This window comes from Hyla sarda, chromosome 3, assembly GCF_029499605.1.
Source record: "Hyla sarda isolate aHylSar1 chromosome 3, aHylSar1.hap1, whole genome shotgun sequence".
NCBI lineage: Eukaryota > Metazoa > Chordata > Amphibia > Anura > Hylidae > Hyla > Hyla sarda.
Window position 1 is genome coordinate 279692793 of NC_079191.1, and position 20842 is coordinate 279713634.

A 20842-nucleotide genomic window follows, 5' to 3' on the forward strand; every position below is an offset into this window, starting at 1 on the left:
AACCAAACCCTACTGTGTTGATGAGGGACACCATGCAGCAAAGACAATATTCTGGATACGAACGCTCTGCCCTGCGGGATTGCTCGCATAGCAAATGCCAGCATTCCCAGCAAGCTCTGCAACTCGCCCTTGGTCGTGACCTGGGAGACCGTGTACTTGTGGATAGTGTCTCTGATACGGTTGAGTTTGTCAGTGGGCAAGCTGACTTGCATTGCGACTGAATCTAGGATTACTCCCAGAAAGGTGAGACACTTAGCTGGACCGACCGTTTTCTTGGGAGACACTGGCACCCCAATATCAGTGAACAGTTTCAGCAATCTGACCAACTGGTCCGGCTCTTCCCTCGGGCGACTGAGCAGAAGAAAGTCATCCAAGTAATGGATGACCTGGCTGCATCCAGAGACATTAACCAGCAGCCAGTGCAATGCCTGGGCCAGTTGGTCAAACAGCCACGGGCTGCTCTTGCATCCGAAAGTCAACTTGGAAGCAAAGTAATATGCCCCTTGCCATTTGAGCCCAAACCATTGCCACTGGTCCCTGTGCAATGGCAGCAACTTGAAGGCGTCAGTGATATCCGCCTTCGCCATCCAAGTCCCTGGGCCGAGCGCCAAGATGACCTGAATAGCCTGGTCTATGGAAGAATAATGCATGCTAAACTCCTCGGATGGAATGAGAGAGTTGATACTGGGGACAAGTGACCCATGAGGAGCCGACAAGTCAAATATCAGTCTCTTTTTCCCATTGAACTTGCCTGTTACCACCCCTACCGGACTGACCCTCCAAGACCTGAATGGAGAAACTAACAAGGGGCCAATCATATAACCTTTCATTAGCTCAGCATTTATTAATTCAGTGACAACAGCGGGATCGTTTACGGCAGACAGCAGATTGTCGCATTCAAATGTGGCCTGCGGCAGTGTGACCATGCCGGCGTGGAAGCCTCTATCAAAACTATTGATCAACCATTGGACCCAATCTGGGTCCGGGTGATCCGCGAGCAGAGCGGCCAGGACTGGGGTACGTACCCCGCCTAGTCATGCTGGCCCTTTCTGCCTACATGCAGAGCCCGGATGTGCCCTGAAGTAGTAGAAGCAGACGTGTAATAACCTGCAATTGCTGAAGTTGCACGAAGACATGTTATAGTTGTTACAAATTTGTGAGCCTCCGAGGTAGTGTACTGGACGGCCCAACTTATCCACGGAAGGTGCGGACCTGCTGAAACTGTCCGTGGAAGTGGACGGTCTGGTAGCGCCCTGCTCGCCCTGTTGAGCCAGCCCTACACACCACGCCGTAGTATGCGTGATTGATTGACAGGCGGCACATGCGGGGAATTTGAGATTTGCGAAGTGGCTGCAGAACATCTGTGAATCTTCAATGCTCCAGTCTGTGAGGTACCCATCTTGGCTGAAGGCCGCCGCTGCCATGGCTGAGAAACTTCTATGATAATCGTAGAAATGGGTACCACCGTATTTGTATGCGTATTCAGTAACCCTCAGCAAATACAGGTCGAGCTCCTCTCTGGGATCCGGCCTGGCTGAGCATATCACCTCCCTGTATTTGCTGAAGGCAATCACAAACTCATGGATATTTAGCTTCCGTTTCAGCCTGGTGTCCTTACTCTTAAGGACAACAGATAAGTCAGCGCATGCTACCGTTCTAGTGTCCTCAACGTCGAAGGCAGATAGCAACAGGGCCGCCAAATTGATGTCCTTCCCTTCCAGTATGTCTTTTCTCAGGGCCGCTGGGACAAAATGGACTGGTGACACCCTTGGTGGCCCAGAGCGCCTACCTGGGTTGCCTACCGGAACAGGGGCAGACATCTGTGTAGGCGTTGGCGCCTGCAATGCTGCTGGAGCTGGAGGCCCCTGAATGCCCCTTCTCTCCAGAGAATCCAGCCTGCCCAACATGGAAGTCATCATTGCATGCAGTTCAGAGAGGGTGGACTGGCTCGAGGTCCCCTCCTGACTGTCGCCAGCCCCCTGATCCGCCATGAGGAGTTTGTACAACTCTGCTTTTCGGGCGGTTGCTGGAAATGGAATTGCTCTCTTGCGCAACTCCTCCATCAATTTGGGGATCGTCCAAGCCCTGTAAGCTGCAGAGGAGGGCGTCCCTCGCACGGAGCTTCTAGCTGGTGTATCAGGGATGGACATCGGGTCCTCTATGTCTGACATGTGAGACATGACCTGTCCGGGCCGTAACGGGTGCCGGGGAAACAAAACGGTAATCGTGAGTCACCAGATATGAGAAACGTGTACCCCCCTTGCTGAGTACTGACTGACCTTACCACCACTGTAACACAACAGTAAGACGTCTGAACGAACAGCAAATCGACTGTAACCCTGCAAACAACCGAATACATACTTAATGTTAGCTTACAGCTGCAGACTGCCCGTGCAATGTGGCCGAACCCAAGAGTGCTGACCGTAGTGCCAGTGCGACCCAGAGTACCACCTGAATAGTTTGAAACGAGGCCTGACCGTGTGTCTGACCGAGCATGTGTGCATGACGCGTATAGTCATGAATAATTAAACCGTGAACACCTCCTGACTGCGAGTCAAGATTACAGTGTGCACCGTTTCTAACTAACTAGCGATGGCTCTGAAGACGTGTCAGCAACCACCGTAGGCAAGTGATCACCCTTGAAGAAGAGTCAAGATCGCAGTGACCACTACCCGTGTAAACGAAATGCTCTGTATGCGTGACAGTAGCAATGACGCCTTGAACCCTATCTGACATGTCGAGTCAGATATACAGTGATTCAGGGCCTATGTGTAACAGCGGTAGTGCGTAACATTAACTAATGTAACAGGAGTATTAAGCATTTGACTGAAATGACGTGAACTAGCGTCTGCTAGCGAAAGTGATGACCACCGTGAAATGTGAATAAATAACATGAACAACCGCCGTACGGTTGGTACTGACCGTAGCCAAATTTGCACTGACCAGGAACGTAACGACCACCTAACTGGATACAGCCCACCTAAACTGCAAGAGAAACTAACAGTGTACTAACCATATGGTTTACGCGCCACCTACCACCTCTGACCCATACATGCTGACCCCCCCTTACCCCCCCTATGCCTGAAACTACCCCAACCCCACTAATTACTTGACTACCCCAAGCTTCTGACCCGGTACCCCGATATGCATGACCACCTCCCCCCCCCCCCCTAAACCGAAGCCACAGTGATATGGATTATCGTATTATTAACTTTACAAGCTGCCCCTTGTCTGCGACAGTGCATGTGTCAGGAACTGTGGCCTGACACCGGTGCACCATGAGCCAGCCCCTATTACTGCATGGTACCAATACACTCTGTAAGCCTAACATTTCCTCACACACACACATTTTTTTTTTCAGCGCCACCTGCTGGCCATCCGTGGAGCTATACCGCCGGCTCACTGGCATGCTGTGACTCCGCCCGTTCAGAGCCCCGTGTTGCACGTGAGACGCCGGCACAGGGAGACCCACGTGGGTCGCGTCTCCCCGCGCCTGCAATGCCGCCAGCTGCCGCTGGATCCAGAGGCCGTGTTCACTGCGGCCAGCCCGGGCATGCACTGCACCGACGGACCGCCGCCTACATAACACGCTGGGTGCCGGAGCCTGCCCGCCAAACGAGGGGAGCAATAGCAACAGACCAGGGCCCCAGTAAAAGAAACCTGCCGGTCACCCGGCACTTACCTGCACCACCACACACCTGACCCAGCGTACGCAACGAAAGAACCCCCGCAATTTCGCCAACCCAGCATACGCCCAGAGGGAGGGGCCGATGGATGTTAAATAGCCAAAGCCCCTCCCACAAATTCAGCCTGATAGGCTTCCCACATGTCACGAAAAAACAATATCAGAATATTCGGTAAAAGTGTAAGGGCTGCGTCCTTAAGGGGTTAAAGGGGTAGTCCAGTGGTGATAAGTTTGAGATTGCGGGGGGTCCAACCGCTGGGGCCCCCTGCGATCTCTCTGTACGGGGGCCAGGCTCTCGGGCCAGATAGCGGTTGTCGCCACTGCACGGAGCGGCGGCCGACACGCCCCCTCAATACATCACTATGGCAGAGCCGGAGATTACCGAAGGCAGCGCTCAGGCTCTGCCATAGAGTTGTATTGAGGGGGCGTGTCGCCGCCGCTTTGTGCGGTGGTCGACACGCCCCCTTCGCGTGTGCTGTCGTGGCCCCGTACAGGAGATCGTGGGGGGCCCAAGCGGTCGGACCCCACGCGATCTGCAACTTATCCCCTATCCTTAGGATAGGGGATAAGTTGTTCACCACTTGTTCACCACTGGACTACTCCTTTAACCCCTTAAGGACCCAGCCATTTTTTGCACATCTGACCACTTTCACTTTAAGCATTAATAACTCTGGGATGCTTTTACATTTCATTCTGATTCCGAGATAGCTTTTTTGTGACATTCTACTTTATGTTAGTGGTAAAATTTTGTCAATACCATCAATTCTTGGTGAAAAATTCCTAAATTTGATGAAAAAATTTACAAAAAAATTTAGCATTTTTTTTTTTTTTTACTTTGAAGCGCTCTGCTTATAAGGAAAATGGATATTCCAAATAAATTATATAGTGATTCACATATACAATATGTCTACTTTGACATGATTTTACTTTTGGAAAACATCAAAGGGCTTCAAAGTTCAGCAGCAATTTTTCACAAAATTTTAAAAATCTGAATTTTTCAGGGATCAGTTCAGTTTTGAAGTGGATTTGAAGGGCCTTCATATTAGAAATACCCCACAAATGACCCCATTATAAAAACTGCACCCTTCAAAGTATTCAAAATGACATTCAAATGGTTTGTTAACCCTTTAACCTCTTAAGGACCAATGACGTTGTGGAACGTCATGGCACCCTGGGCTTTAAGGACCAATGACGTTCCACAACGTCATGGCCTTTTCCGGTCTCTGCCGCTCGCCGGGCAGAAATCGGAACTGGATGCCTGCTGAAATCCTTCAGCAGGCATCCAGGGCAAACGCCGAGGGGGGCCATGTATGCCCCCCATGTCGGCGATCGCCGCAAATCGCAAGGGAAATCGCCCTTGCGATCTGCGGCGATACCGGGCTGATCGGGTCTCTGGGACCCGACCGCCCGGTAATTTTGCATGATCCCGGCTGTCACAGACAGCCAGGACCATGCTGAAGTATAGGAGCGAGGTGGCAAGCCTGCCACCTCCTCCGATCCCCTGCGATCCGTCGGTTAACTAACCGACCAATCGCAGGAGGGGGGGGCGGTTACTTCCTCCCACCCTGCCCGGCCCCTTGAAGTCCGGAGAGGACGGGAGGAAGACCGGAGGACGCGGCGGGGGACGTGGGAGTGCTGGGGACCGGCCCCGGTACTTACCTCGTCCCTGAAGATCAGGATCCAGACGGCGGCAGCGGCGACAGGTGAGTAGATCTTCAGCCGCGGTCGGGCCCTTTACAGCAATGCACGTCGCCGTAAAGCGACATGCATTGCTGTAATGGGACCCTGTATACTACAACTCCCAGCATGCCCAGACAGCCCTTGGCATCTGGGCATGCTGGGAGTTGTAGTTTTGCAACATCTGGAGGTCCACAGTTTGGAGACCACTGTGCCCTTCCAGATGTTGCAAAACTACACATCCTCAGCATGCCCTTACTGTCCAGGCATGCTGGGAGTTGTAGTTCTGTAACATCTGGCCCTTCAGATGTTGCAGAACTACAACTCCCAGCATGCCTGGACAGTTTTGGCATACTGGGAGTTGTAGTTTTGCAACATCTGGAAGGGCACAGATTGGGAACCACTGTATTAGTGGTCTGCAAACTGTAGTCCTCCAGATGTTGCAAAACTACAACTCCAAGCATGCTGGGAGTTGTAGTTCGGCAACATCTGGCTCTAAAGATGTTGCCGAACTACTACTCCCAGCATGCCTGAGAATGTTTGGGAGTTGTGGTTTTGCAACATCTGGAGGCACACTGGTTGGGAAACATTGTCTGTTTCCTAACTCAGTGTTTCCCAACCCGTGTGCCTCCAACTGTTGCAAAACTATAACTACCAGCATGCACTGATGGACTGTGCATGCTGGGAGTTGTGGATTTGCAACAGCTGGAGGTCCCCCCCCTGTGAATGTACAGGGTACATTCACATGGGCAGGGGGCTTACAGTGAGTATCAGGCTGCAAGTTTGCGATGCAGCAAATTTTGCGCAGCAGCTAAAACTCGCTGTAATCCCCCGCCCATGTGACTGTACCCTAAAAACACTACACTACACTAACACAAAATAAAATAAAAAGTAAAAAACACTACATATACACATACCCCTACACAGCCCCCCTCCCTCCCCAATAAAAATTAAAGCATCTGGTACGCCACTGTTTCCAAAATGGAGCCTCCAGCTGTTGCAAAACAACAACTCCCAGTATTGTCGGACAGCCGTTGACTGTCCAGGCATGCTGGGAGTTTTGCAACAGCTGGAGGCACCCTGTTTGGGAATCACTGGCGTAGAATACCCCTATGTCCACCCCTATGCAAATCCCTAATTCAGGCCTCAAATGCGCATGGCGCTCTCACTTTGGAGCCCTGTCGTATTTCAAGGCAACCGTTTAGGGTCACATATGGGGTATCGCCATACTCGGGAGAAATTGCCTAACAAATTTTGGGGGACTTTTTCTCCTTTCACCCCTTATGAAAATTTGAAGTTGGGGTCTACACCAGCATGTTAGTGTAAAAGAAATTTTTTTTTACACTAACATGCTGGTGTTGCCCCATACTTTTCATTTTGACAAGAGGTAAAAGGGAAAAACGCCCCCCAGAATTTGTAATGCAATTTCTCCCGACTACGGAGATACCCCATATGTGGGCGTAAAGTCCTCTGGGGGCGCACAACAAGGCTCAGAAGGGAGAGTGCACCATGTACATTTGAGGTGATTTGCACAGGGGTGGCTGATTGTTACAGCGGCTTTGACAAACGCAAAAAAAAACAACAACCCACATGTGACCCTATTTCGGAAACTACACCCCTCACGGAATGTAATAAGGGGTGCAGTGAGAATTTACACCCCACTGGTGTCTGACAGATCTTTGGAACAGTGGGCTGTGCAAATTAAAAATTTTGTACAGCCCACTGTTCCAAAGATCTGACAGACACCAGTGGGGGGTAAATGTTCACTGTACCCCTTGTTACTTTCCTCAAGGGGTCTAGTTTCCAAAATGGTATGCCATGTGGGGGTTATTTTGCTGTCCTGGCACCATAGGGGCTTCCTAAATGCGACATGCCCCCCGAGCAAAATTTGCTCTCAAAAAGCCAAATATGACTCCTTCTCTTCTGAGCATTGTAGTTCGCCCGTGGTGCACTTCAGGTCAACTTATGGGGTACCTCCATACTCAGAAGAGATGGGGTTACAAATTTTGGGGGGTATTTTCTGCTATTAACCCTTGCATAAATGTGAAATTTGGGGGGAAACACACATTTTAGTGACATTTTTTAAACATTTTTTTACATATGCAAAAGTCGTGAAACACCTGTGGGGTATTAAGGCTCACTTTATTCCTTGTTACGTTCCTCAAGGGGTCTAGTTTCCAAAATGGTATGCCATGTGGGTATTTTTTCCTGTTCTGGCACCATAGGGGCTTCCTAAATGCAACATGCCCCCCAAAAACCATTTCAGAAAAACGTACTCTCCAAAATCCCCTTGTCGCTCCTTCGCTTATGAGCCCTCTACTGCGCCCGCCGAACAATTTACATAGACATATGAGGTATGTGCTTACTCGAGAGAAATTGGGCTACAAATATAAGTATACATTTTCTCCTTTTACCCCTTGTAAAAATTTAAAAATTGGGTCTACAAGAACATGCAAGTGTAAAAAATGAAGATTGTGAATTTTCTCCTTCACTTTGCTGCTATTCCTGTGAAACACCTAAAGGGTTAAAACGCTGACTGAAAGTCATTTTGAATACTTTGAGGGGTGCAGTTTTTATAATGGGGTCATTTATGTGGTATTTCTAAGATGAAGACCCTTCAAATCCACTTCAAACCTGAACTGGTCCCTGAAAAATTGTGATTTTGGAAATTTTGTGAAAAATTGGAAAATTGCTGCTGAACTTTGAAGCCCTCTGGTGTCTTCCAAAAGTAAAAACTCGAAAATTTTATGATGCAAACATAAAGTGGACATATTGTATATGTGAATAAAAAAAAAAATTATTTGGAATATCCATTTTCCTTACAAGCAGAGAGCTTCAAAGTTAGAATAATGCAAAATTTTCTATTTTTTCATCAAATTTTTGAATTTTTCGCCAAGAAATGATGCAAGTATCGACAAAATTTTACCAATAACATAAAGTAGAATATGTCACGAAAAAACTATCTCGGAATCAGAATGATAGGTAAAAGCGTCTTAGAGTTATTAATGCTTAAAGTGACAGTGGTCAGATGTTCAAAAAACGCTCTGGTCCTAAGGTGTAAAATGGCCTGGTCCTTAAGGGGTTAAGTGTTTCACAGGAATAGCAGCAAATTGAAGGAGAAAATTCAAACTCTTCAGTTTTTTACACTCGCATGTTCCTGTAGACCCAGTTTTTGAATTTTTACAAGTGGTAATAGGAGAAAAAGCCCCCCAAAATTTGTAACCCAATTTCTCTTGAGTAAGGAAATACCTCATATGTGTATGTCAAGTGTTCGGCGGGCGCAGTAGAGGGCTCAAAAGGGAAGGAGCAACAATGGGATTTTGGAGTGAATTTTGCTGAAATGGTTTTTGGGGGGCATGTCACAATTAGAAAGCCCCCATGGTGCCAGAACAGCAGAAAACCCCACATGGCATACCATTTTGGAAACTACACCCCTCAAAGCACGTAACAAGGGGTCCAGTGAACCTTAACACCTTCATTTTCACAAAAGGTAATGGGAGAAAATGCCCCCCAAAATGTTTAACCCCATCTCTTCTGAGTATGGAAATACCCCATGTTAGGACGTAAAATGCTCTGCGGGCGAACTACAATGCTCAGAGGAGAAGGAGTCACATTTCGCTTTTTGAAAGCAAATTTTGCTGAAATGTTTTTTTGGGGGCATGTCGCATTTAGGGAGCCCCTGTGGTGCCAGAAAAGCAAAAAATACCCACATGGCATACTATTTTGGAAACTACACCCCTTAAGGAATGTAACAAGGGGTTCGGTGAGCCTTAACTACCCACAGGTGTTTGACGACTTTTTGTTAAATTTGGATGTGTAAATGAAAAAAAATATATATTTTTTTTACTAAAATGCATTTTTTCTTCCCTAAATTTTACATTTTTACAAGGGGTAATAGGAGAGAATTACCCCAAAATTTGTAACCCCATTTCTTCTGAGTATGGAAATACCCCATGTGTGGACATCAAGTGCTCTGCTGGCGCACTACAATGCTCAGAAGAGAAGGAGCGCCATTGAGCTTTTGGAAAGATAATTTGTGTGGTCAGGGGCCATGTGCGTTTACAAAGCCCCCCGTGGTGCCAGAACTGTGGACCCCCCCACATGTGACCCCATTTTAGAAACTACACCCCTCACAGAATTTAATAAGGGGTGCAATGAGCAATTACACCCCACTGGGGTTTGACAGATCTTTGGAACAGTGGGCTGTGCAAATGAAAAAATTAAAGACCACTGTTCCAAAAATCTGTCAGACACCTGTGGGGCGTAAATGCTCACTGCACCCCTTAATACATTACATGAGGGGTGTAATTTCCAAAAGGGGGTCACATGTGGGGGGGGGGGGGTCCATTGTTTTGGCACTATGGGGGCTCTGTAAACACACGTGGCCTTCAATTCCGGACAAATTCTCTCTTCAATATCCCAATGGCGTTCCTTATCTTCTGAGCATTGTAGTTCGCCTGCAGAGCACTTTACATCCACATATGGGGTATTTTCTTACTCAGAAGAAATGGGGTTACAAATTTTGGGGGGCTTTTTTCATATTTCCCCTTGTGAAAAGGAAAAATTTAGAATAACACCAGCATTTTAGTGAAAAAAAATTATTTTTTTTCATTTTCCCATCCAACTTTAATGAAAATTCGTCAAATACCTGTGGGGTGTTAAGGCTCACTATACCCCCTGTCACGTTCCGTGAGGGGTGTAGTTTTCAAAATGGGGTCACATGTGGGTATTTATGTTTTACGTTTATGTCAGAACCGCTGTAAAATCAGCCACCCCTGTGCAAATCACCAATTTAGGCCTCAAATGTACATGGTGCGCTCTCAATGCCCGCAGAGCATTTTACGCCCACATATGGGCTATTTCCATACTCAGGAGAAATTGCGTTACAAATTTTGGGGGTCTTTTTTTCCTTTTACCGCTTGTGAAAATAAAAAGTATGGGGCAACACCAGCATGTTAGTGTAAAATGTTTTATTTTTTTACACTAACAGGCTGGTGTAGCCCCAAACTTTTCCTTTTCATAAGGGGTAAAAGGAGAAAAAGCCCCCCAAAATTTGTAGTGCAATTTCTCCCGAGTACGGAAATACCCCATATGTGGCCCTAAACTGTTTCCTTGAAATACGACAGGGCTCTGAAGTGAGAGAGCGCCATGCGCATTTGAGGACTAAATTAGGGATTGCATAGGGGTGGACATAGGGGTATTCTACGCCAGTGATTCCCAAACAGGGTGCCTCCAGCTGTTGCTAAACTCCCAGCATGCCTGGACAGTCAGTGGCTGTCCAGAAATGCTTGCAGTTGTTGTTTTGCAACAGCTGGAGGCTGCGTTTTGGAAACACTGCCGCACGATATGTTTTTCATTTTTATTGGGGGGGACAGTGTAAGGGGGTGTATATGTAGTGTTTTACCCTTTATTATGTGTTAGTGTAGTGTAGTGTAGTGTTTTTAGGGTACATTCGCACTGGCAGGTTACGGTGAGTTTCCCGCTAGGAGTTTGCACTGCGGCAAAAAATTTACCGCAGCCCAAACTTGAAGCATGACGGGGAAAACGAAAGTAAACCCCCCCCCCGCCCACCGATCTGCTACTGGTGGTCGCGTCTAGACCACCAATAGCAGGGGGATCGTGGGTGTCTTAGACAACCGCGATCCCCCTTATATTCCGGGTCACCATAGACCCGTAATGACCCGGAATCAGCGCAAATCGCAAGTGTGAATTCACTTGCGATTTGCGCCGATCGCCGACATGGGGGGGGTCTGATGACCCCCCCTAGGCATTTGCGCGGGGTGCCTGCTGGCTCGGCTGGGACTGAAATTCCCACGGGCATATGGATACGCCCTTCGTCCTTAAGTGCCAGGATGCAAGGGAATATGCATACGCCCTTCGTCCCCAACAGGTTAAGGACCTAGTGCCTATGGATACGCCCTGGGTTTCTGATACTTAAGGACCCAGGGTGTATCCATACGCCCGTGGGAATTTTGCAATTTGACGCAAATGCCCAGGGGGGGGTCATCATGTCGGCGGTCATCATGCCCCATGTCAGCGATCGGCGCAAATCGCAAGTGAATTCACACTTGCGATTTGCGCCGATTCCAGGTCATATGGGTCTATGGTGACCCGGAATATAAGGGGGATCGCGGTTGTCTAAGACACCCATGATGCCCCTGAAGGGATAGGAGTGAGGTGGCAGGGGTGCCACCCCTCCTATCCCTGCTATTGGTGGTCTAGACGCGAACACCAATAGAAGATCGGGGGCGGGGGGTTGACTTTCGTTTTCCCCGTCCTGCCCACCCACAATAGGCGGGGCAGAACGGGGAACTGACAAAGGATCGAGGGCAGAAGATCGACTTACCCATCCGGAGGCTGCAGGCGACGGTGATCGGCGGGTGGTATGTCATGCGGCAGAATAGGACGGCTCCCTGGATCCTACGGAAGCCGGTAAGTTGCCTAGCAACATCTGGAGGGCTACAGTCTGAGACCACTATACAGTGGGCTATAGACTGTAGCCACTCAGATGTTGCAAAACTACAACTCCCAACATGCCCAGACAGCTGTTTGGGCATGCTGGAATATGTAGTTTTGCAACAGCTGGAGGGCTACAGTTTGAGACCACTATACAAAGGTCTCTAAACTGTATCTCTCCAGATCTTGCAAAACTACAACTCCTAAAAATAGGGGGGACCCTATGCGGTTTTTTTTTTAAATAAATAATTAAATATAAAAAAAAAAAACACATAGGGTCCCCCCTATTTTTATTCTCAGCCAAATACCAACCAAACAGTAACAGCCTGACGTTACCAGGGTGGGCGAGGACCATTGTTACTGGCCCTCCCTAGCCTAAATAACGCCAGCCTGTTACCGCCTATGCCCAGGAGCTCCATTTTTGACGCTCCAGGCCTGTTGGTACCGGCTCTTCCCGGCACCCCTGTGGCGTTGGGTACTGGGGTAATAATTGGGGGTTAGCGCTAGCTGTTTTTGTGGCTAACGCTAAGCCCGGCTTAGTAATGGACTCCGTCTGTAAGACAGCTTCCACTACTAAGCCTGTCCAGTAAAGTAAAAAAAAAAAAAAAAACACAACAGGTTTAAAAAAAAAATTATTACAAAAAAACACTCCCCCACAAGCCCTTGTTAACCATTTTATTAACATCAAGCAAAGAAAAACACTAGTCGTCGAAGTAGTCCACCGAATCCGAAGGAGTCCACAGGATACACGGATCTGTAGAAGAAGTAACAAAAAAAAAAAAAAGTGTAAGTACATTTAGGGAGAAAAAACAGTGTTAAAAAAATGTAATAAACATGCACACACTAAACGCCGTTTACCACTATTCTGAGCCATGACTACAATTTAGTTATTGAATTATTTAGATGTGGTGAAAAAGGTAAAAAGAACAACTCAAAAACAAACGATCCAGAAGGAAATCTAGTAGCCAAACCTATTCAGACAGCAGGAGAAAGGAACAGACTATTTTTTCTACTACATGAAGTAAATTTCCCACTTTTGCCTATGTGTGCCAAATTTATTAATGCCGTGCAACAATTTAGTAAATTTGTCGCACATAGTCAAAAATGAAGTAGAAAAAAACAGGGTAAAAACCAGACTACATAGTAAAAGATTAGTAAATGCCCCTCTATATTTTTATAATTGTCGGATACATTTTAGTGCCCTGCCCGCCCAAATAAATTACTTACTGTTTCAAAATTAAATACAATTTCTTTATAAAAAAAAATATACATTTCGTTAGATACAATTTTTTCTAACACTAATGTATATTTTTTATAATTTTTTTATGTTACCCTATGAAATTTAAATAAAAAAGGTATCTCCCTCACTTTTTTGGATCGCTAAAGTCCAAAAAAGATTAACCCCTTAAGGACCAGGCCATTTTACACCTTAGGACCAGAGCGTTTTTTGAACATCTGACCACTGTCACTTTAAGCATTAATAACTCGCTTTTACCTATCATTCTGATTCCGAGATGGTTTTTTCGTGACATATTCTACTTTATGTTATTGGTAAAATTTTGTCGATACTTGCATCGTTTCTTAGTGAAAAATTCCAAAATTTGATGAAAAAATTTAAAATTTTGCATTTTTCTAACTTTGAAGCTCTCTGCTTGTAAGGAAAATGGATATTCCAAATAATTTTTTTTTATTCACATATACAATATGTCCACTTTATGTTTGCATCATAAAATTTACGAGTTTTTACTTTTGGAAGACACCAGAGGGCTTCAAAGTTCAGCAGCAATTTTCCAATTTTTCACAAAATTTCCTAAATCACAATTTTTCAGGGACCAGTTCAGGTTTGAAGTGGATTTGAAGGGTCTTCATCTTAGAAATACCCCATAAATGACCCCATTATAAAAACTGCACCCCCAAAAGTATTCAAAATGACATTCAGTCAGCGTTTTAACCCTTTAGGTGTTTCACAGGAATAGCAGCAAAGTGAAGGAGAAAATTCACAATCTTCATTTTTTACACTTGCATGTTCTTGTAGACCCAATTTTTGAATTTTTACAAGGGGTAAAAGGAGAAAATGTATACTTATATTTGTAGCCCAATTTCTCTCGAGTAAGCACATACCTCATATGTCTATGTAAATTGTTCGGCGGGCGCAGTAGAGGGCTCAGAAGCGAAGGAGCGACGAGGGGATTTTGGAGAGTACGTTTTTCTGAAATGGTTTTTGGGGGGCATGTGGGATTTAGGAAGCCCCTATGGTGCCAGAACAGGAAAAAATACCCACATGGCATACCATTTTGGAAACTAGACCCCTTGAGGAATGTAACAAGGAATAAAGTGAGCCTTAATACCCCACAGGTGTTTCACGACTTTTGCATGAGAGCAAATTTTGCTCGGGGGGCATGTCGCATTTAGGAAGCCCCTATGGTGCCAGGACAGCAAAATAACCCCCACATGGTATACCATTTTGGAAACTAGACCCCTTGAGGAACGTAACAAGGGGTACAGTGAGCATTTACCCCCCACTGGTGTCTGTCAAAATTTTTAATTTGCACAGCCCACTGTTCCAAAGATCTGTCAGACACCAGTGGGGTGTAAATTCTCACTGCACCCCTCATTACATTCCGTGAGAGGTGTAGTTTCCAAAATGGGATCACATGTGTTTTTTTTTTTTTTTTTGCGTTTGTCAAAACTGCTGTAACAATCAGCCACCCCTGTGCAAATCACCTCAAATGTACATGGTGCACTCTCCCTTCTGGGCCTTGTTGTGTGTCCCCAGAGCACTTTGCGTCCACATATGGGGTATCTCCGTACTCGGGATAAATTGCGTTACAAATTTTGGGGGGCGTTTTTCCCTTTTACCTCTTGTCAAAATGAAAAGTATGGGGCAACACCAGCATGTTAGTGTAAAAAAAATTTTTTTTACACTAACATGCTGGTGTAGACCCCCAACTTCACCTTTTCATAAGGGGTGAAAGGAGAAAAAGCCCCCCATAATTTGTTAGGCAATTTCTCCCGAGTACGGCGATACCCCATATGTGACCCTAAACTGTTGCCTTGAAATACGACAGGGCTCCAAAGTGAGAGCGCCATGCGCATTTGAGGCCTGAATTAGGGATTTGCATAGGGGTGGACATAGGGGTATTCTACGCCAGTGATTCCCAAACAGGGTGCCTCCAGCTGTTGCAAAACTCCCAGCATGCCTGGACAGTCAACGGCTGTCCGGCAATACTGGGAGTTGTTGTTTTGCAACAGCTGGAGGCTCCATTTTGGAAACAGTGGCGTACCAGACGCTTTCATTTTTATTGGGGAGGGGAGGGGGGCTGTGTAGGGGTATGTGTATATGTAATGTTTTTTTACTTTTTATTTTATTTTGTGTTAGTGTAGTGTAGTGTAGTGTAGTGTTTTTAGGGGACAGTCACACGGGCAGGGGGTTACAGCGAGTTTGAGCTGCCGTGCAAAATTTGCTGCATCGCAAACTTGCAGCCTGATACTCACTGTAAGCCCCCTGGCCATGTGAGTGTACCCTGTACATTCACAGGGGGGGGGGACCTCCAGCTGTTGAAAAACCACAACTCCCAGCATGCACAGTCCATCAGTGCATGCTGGTAGTTATAGTTTTGCAACAGCTGGAGGCACACGGGTTGGGAAACACTGTGTTAGGAAACAGACAATGTTTCCCAACCAGTGTGCCTCCAGATGTTGCAAAACCACAACTCCCAAACATTCTCAGACATGCTGGGAGTAGTAGTTCGGCAACATCTTTAGAGCCAGATGTTGCCGAACTACAACTCCCAGCATGCTTGGAGTTGTAGTTTTGCAACATCTGGAGGACTACAGTTTGCAGACAACTAATACAGTGGTTCCCAATCTGTGCCCCTCCAGATGTTGCAAAACTACAACTCCCAGTATGCCAAAACTGTCCAGGCATGCTGGGAGTTGTAGTTCTGCAACCTCTGAAGGGCCAGATGTTACAGAACTACAACTCCCAGCATGCCTGGACAGTAAGGGCATGCTGAGGATGTGTAGTTTTGCAACATCTGGAAGGGCACAGTGGTCTCCAAACTGTGGACCTCCAGATGTTGCAAAACTGCAACTCCCAGCATGCCCAGATGCCAAGGGCTGTCTGGGCATGCTGGGAGTTGTAGTTTACAGGGTCCCATTACAGCAATGCATGTCGCTTTACGTCGCTTTTAAAGGGCCCGACCGCGGCTGAAGATCTACTCACCTGCCGCCGTCTCCGCCGCCGGGATCCGGGTCTTCAGGGATGAGGTAAGTACCGGGGCCAGTCCCCAGCACTCCCCCGTCCCCCACCGCGTCCTCCGGTCTTCCTCCCGTCCTCTCCAGACTTCGAGGGGCCGGGCAGGACGGGAGGAAGTAACCGCCCCCCCTCCTGCGATTGGTCGGTTAGTTAACCGACGGATCGCAGGAGGTGGCAGGCTTGCCACCTCGCTCCTAGTCTTCAGCATGGTCCTGGCTGTCTGTGACAGCCGGGATCATGCAAAATTACCGGGCGGTCGGGTCCCAGAGACCCGATCAGCCCGGTATCGCTGCAGATCGCAAGGGCGATTTCCCTTGCGATTTGCGGAGATCGCTGACATGGGGGGCCTACATGGCCCCCCTCGGTGTTTGCCCTGGATGCCTGCTGAAGCATTTCAGCAGGCACCCGGTTCCGATCTCTGCCCGGCGAGCGTCAGAGACCGGAAAACGCCATGACGTTGTGGAACGTCATTGGTCCTTAAAGCCCAGGGTGCCATGACGTTCCACAACGTCATTGGTCCTTAAAAGGTTAAAAACCGCCTGCAAAAACGCCAAAGTTAAAACCCACATAGCGTTTTTCTTTGCGTTTTTTCACTCCCATAGACTTCTATGGGGGAAAAACGCAACGTTTTTGCGAAAATAAACCCAGACCCTCAGCAAGCAGACGTTTTTGAAATCCAGCGTTTTTGACCAAAATCACAAAAAAACGCCAAAAGGATAAAAAAAAAACGCCAAACTCCAAAATGCCAAGTGGATAAGGGTTTCTGCAGTTTCCTATAGACTTACAGCTAACATCTGGCCGCAGCGTTTTTTCGCAAAAAAAACGCCATGCGGCAAAATGGGCGTTTTTAACAGCGTTTTTGCAAAACATTACTCAGTGGAGACCCGGCCTAACAGTGGCAATTTTGGACCCTGCCTTGCTTCTTGACAATCAACATTTTCTCTGCATTTGGTAGTGTTAGGTAACTTTTTTGTCTTTAGATGACGCTCAGCAGGTAACTGATAACTTTCTATCAATCCTGTACTCTGCACATTCCTTTGTAAGTGCCTTATAAAGGGAAATATTCGGTTGACAAGATACACATAAGAAGAACTGAAAAAGCTAGTTGTGGTGTAGTAAATGAGCTGTTAGAACAGTTGCCATAGAAGTAGCCTCACTGTGAGACTGAGTGGGTACAGAAGAACACAAACAAGAGGGGCTGATTACCGCCTCTAATGCTGGAGAAAATGCTGTAATAGATCCGATTCCTTGAATGGAAGGAACGTCTGATGTATTTTTATCTCCAGCTTAAAGTAATCATTTCACAATTGCAGTGGTTCCAGATACTATTTTCTATACTCTCAGGAGATCATCTTCCTTCATTGCCCAAAGGGGATCCAGAGAAACTTCTAACCATATGACAATTTCTTCAGGAACACAGAGAGAATGTTGCTGATACAGAACAATTGTCCTTTTACATTCTCAAAAGTGAACCCACAAAGCTTTGATAAGGAAATAAATAATGTCTAATATAAATTATTGGATGCTGAGCGCCCATAGTGGGTGATTTCTCAAAACATGTTGCCTATAGCAACCAATCAGATTGGTTCAGAGGCCTTTTAAAAAATTTAAGAAGCATTCTAATTGGTTGCTATGGGCAACTGGTCAACTTTTCCTCTGTACAAGTTGTAATAAATCCTCTCCATAGACTTTAAGGGGGAGAATTATCAGGACCTGTGCTGAGGAAAAGTCAATCAGTTGCCTATAGCAACCAATCAGATTGCTTCTTTTTATCTCTCAGAGGCCTATTCAAAATGAAAGAATTGATCTGAGTGGTTGCTATGGGCAACTGGTCGACTTTTCCTCTGTACGAGTTTTGATGAACCTCCCTCTAAATGTCTAGGTGGTCGGCACATAACTCTGCACTGATGTTCCAAAATGTATGCAGTGGCACAGGGATCATGCTACTTTTAGGGCCCAGAGCTAGCTATCAGTGACAAGCATGCACTCCCAGAAAAAAACAGGGACAGTATATTATCCCTGCTTTTCCAAACTCTGAGTATACAGCTCAGCATGAGGCAGTACTGCTTCCCAGCCTGGTAATCATGTTGCTGGGTATCTGCCTGGCATATCTGCTAGCCTGGGTATCTGCTTGGCGTTCTGGGTATCTGTAGGAGTTGCTGGGACATTAAAAATACAGAAACTGTGGGGAATTTTTTTTATCATTGTGTTCTATTGCTTATTTTGGTGTACATTTCGAATTTTTGTTATTTTTGCACTATTTTCAGGTTTTTTATGCATTATTTTTTTTAAAGTTCTAAAATACATCATTTTGACCTTTTGGTTTTGCTATAAGAGAGAGAGAGGGAGAGGGAGTTTGATTCGTCCATTTCTGGTTCGGTCCAAAAATGGCTATTTCTGACCTACAGAGAGCCTCAATTGGGGTCTAGAACACTTTGCCTTGTCGTAACATGCATAGGGTGTGTGCTGGGTTAGTGAAATAATACTGTTATTCAGTATGACATGTAGATTACAGGCATCGTTATTAGAATCACTGCCGCAGAGCGTCTGGATGTGACAGCGGGGTCGGAAAACCACATGGCGTCAGAATTGAAGAGGTTAAAGAGATGTTTTTATGTAATTTTCATTTAATTTGAATTTATTTAAAAAAATGTAAATCCTTTTTGAGGACCCATTCTGGTGAGCATCGAGCTGACGGTCCACCGCGAGGCGAGCTACCACCTGTTCCAGCTCCTGACTCTCAGTGCCCCCACGACTGTGAAAGTACGAATGTTTCATATCATCAGTTATAGTTCATTGTTATCGCTCCAACCTGCTTCATTGGATTGGCCAGCCGGCTCCATACATGACAGTGTGCTCAGCCTATCACCGGCCAAGGCGGGACATCACTGCGGACGCTGATACACTGACAGCTCTGTGATGTTACTATCCCCAGGAAGCAGCAAGGGGATCGCAGCGGAGGACAGTGAGGCCGGTACCGGAGCAACGGGGGAGCGTAGGAAGGTGAGTCAAAGTTTATTTTGTTTATTTTACCGGGGTAATAATTGGGGGTTAGCGCCAGCTGATTTTGGGGCTAACTCTAAGCCCCGGCTTAGTAATGGATTCTGTTTATTAGACAGCCTCCATTACTAAGCCTGAAAATTCAATAAAAAAACACAACACATTGGAAAAAATTTTTTATTTAAAAAAACACTCCCCCACAGCCCTCGTTAACCATTTTATTAAAATTAAAAAAATCCAGTTTATCCGTCGTAATCCATCGAGTCTGCCGTAATCCTCTGCATACACGGATCTGAAACGAGAATAAAAAAAACAGCAAAATATTGGTTAGCACATTTTTGTGGCTGTCCGCTGGGTAGAGTGCCCATATTGCAATGTCTTCCCAAACAGGGAGCCTCCAATTGTTGCAAAACTACAACTCCCAGCATGCCCAGACAGCCTTTGGCTGTCTGGGCATGCTGGGAGTTGTAGTTTAGCAACAGCTGGAGTCTCCCTATCTGGGAAGACACTGCCAGAAGGGTCTGTTCACATTATGCAAAACGGACAATGTGAACAGAGCCTTACTAGCCTGACTCCCATCTGTAGCTCCGCCCCCTAATTATGTCATCACTAGGGGGCAGTGCTACACGGACCCGACGGGGACAGGGAGCGAGGAAGGTAAGTGGACCTCCTGTTCTGTATACACTATATACAGCTATCTATAGATAGCTGTATATTCTGTATACTGCAGAAAGGTGGTATAGGAGCAGGGAGTCCTGTCAGTCTGGTGACAGGATTCCCGGCTCCTGTATAGTATACACGGGTCCACTATGCACCCCTGTATACTATACGGCCAGGGGAGGTTAGTAGTGATGCTGTACATCACTCCTCATCTCCTTACACTCTGTGTCCTGGGTGCTCAGCATCCGGCCCACAGAGTGGTACCCAGAAGACAGTGAGAAAACTGCCACAGGGGACAAATTTGGCTGTTTCCACACACCAGGAAAAATGCCAGAAAATACGCCAGAAAAACTGCCAAAATGCAGGGAAAACCTGTGGCAGTTTTTCTGGCGTTTTTGCTGGCGTTTTTTTTAGGTGTACAAAAAAAACAAAGTGGAAACCTAGCCTTATAGAGGACAATACGCTCCACTACTAAACCAGTATTAGGCACAAATAACAGGTGATTATGGCTTTTAGTGCTCTGCTCACCCTAACTGGCTGGCTACTATTAGCTTTTCAGTTGTTGTACACACCAGTGCTGCAGCACACAGTTACTGTGTAATACACCCAAAATTGCACTTTCTCTCTCAATCTCTCTCCCTTCCCTATCAGTGCTTCTAGGCTGGATTTGGGCTTGAGGTGAATTGCTGCTGTAGAAATGCTTTTCTGTGCAACACACTGATCTCTGTCCCTCTCTGCAATAAAGCTCTGATGTGACTGGGAGGTGAATCGCTGCTGTAAAAATGCTTTTCTGTGTAACACACACTGCTCTCTGTCCCTCTCTCTCTGCAATAGAATGCTGATGTGACTGGCCGCAAGATGGCTTCCCATGTTATAGGGCTGACATCACAGGGGTAGCTGGCTGCTGATAGGCTGCTTCCTGCATGTGATTCAGGGTCATCCCACCTACCCGCCTTACCAGCGTTCTTTGCCCCATGTCCTGACATGTGGAGCCCCTATCTTAGATGTCATGGAGCCTGGACGATCGTGCAATCAAATTGCGGCGATATTCGCATTCGTTGTGATAATACTTGTCAATGAATCGCATTATCGAATAATCCTGCTCC